Genomic DNA, 1,475 nt, shown 5'->3' on the forward strand with positions numbered 1-1,475 from the left:
CTTAAGACCAAGACCAACTTCGAGTACCACAACACTGGAAACTGACCTTTATTTTACAAAAATTGTCAGACAGTTTCTATTGTGATTTTCTTAAAAAGGATCATTTAGTCATATTTTCCCTCCCACTGAACAAATTTAGTTGAATTGAACGTTTTAATTCAACATAGCACTACAGAGTGAAACCATTTTTATTGATATTTTGCTATTTAAAAAAACAAAAAAACAAATCAGGTTATTTTACGTAATGGAGTTATTAAATAGTCTTATCTGAACAATGGAAACTGAAACACAAAAATGTTCTCTTGAGGAAAATCGAGTGATAAGTCCGTGTTCACTTTAAATCACTTTAACTCGTAAGTTGCAGCAGTGGCCTATAGGTGGCGGCATCGCGTTATAATTTCTCCAGCTGAAGTGGAAACGCTGTGCAAGAGCTGCAGGAGGGTTTGCTCTGTTGAAAAGAGTCAATTTGGACACTAGAGGGCGAAAGTCTCAAATTAAACGGTGGATGTGGCAGAAGAATAAAAGGATCTCCACATTTACTGGGTCACAAAAAAGTATACAGTCAATATTATTATTTATGAATGGTCAAAAATACATGAAAAAGAAAGGCTGGGCTAAAGTAAGAAAAAAACTAAAAACGTTCTGCTATGCAAACAATCTATAGATCATGATCAGAAAGTAATAATTAAACAATTCCCTCTATTTAAAGGGTTGATATTTTTATGCATCTTAAATAGAGGCACAGTCTATCACTAGAATGTCTTAAATTGCCTCTAAAAACTGTGTACATCTGTGTAAAAATACCAGATTCGGTGCAATAAAAAGTAGCACCAAGATGTATTGTTTTGAAGTTCTTACACCTTCTAAGTAACATAAAATCTGTGCAATTCAACTAAAAAAACAACCAAATTGAAGAATCAAGAATAAAAGAAAAATAAAACAAAATTCAATAATCTGATTGGACAAGTGTGTATACTCTTAACTAATTTTCGCTGAAGCTTTATTGAAATGTTTTAAATAGTTTTCTTCATTCAGCATTCTTTGATTCGTTCAACATGGACCCAGACAGATTTGGTGTCGCTTAAGCCCTCAAAATTGACCAGACTGTGTGGACATCTTTTATGCAACAAGTTCCTTTTGATCTGGCACTGTTACTTCAGCTAAAAAAAAAATAAAAAAAAAATAGAAATGAGCAAAACTGGTAACACTTTATTTGAAGGAGTGTGCATAAGACTGACATGACACTGTCATAAACATGACAGAACACCTGTCATGAACATAAAGAAGTCTTTATGAATGCTTATGACAGTTGTCATGAAGTGTCATTCGGTAAATAATGACACTTTTAATGCAAAGTTGCTCTAAAAGTTGCATTGAAAGTCCATTAAAAAGTCCAACTTTGCATTAAAAGTGTCATTATTTACCGAATGACACTTCATGACAACCGTCATAAGCATTCATATAGACTTCTTTAT

This window comes from Poecilia latipinna, unplaced genomic scaffold, assembly GCF_001443285.1.
Source record: "Poecilia latipinna isolate Pla-1442-1.1 unplaced genomic scaffold, P_latipinna-1.0 Scaffold538, whole genome shotgun sequence".
Taxonomy (NCBI): Eukaryota; Metazoa; Chordata; class Actinopteri; order Cyprinodontiformes; family Poeciliidae; genus Poecilia; species Poecilia latipinna.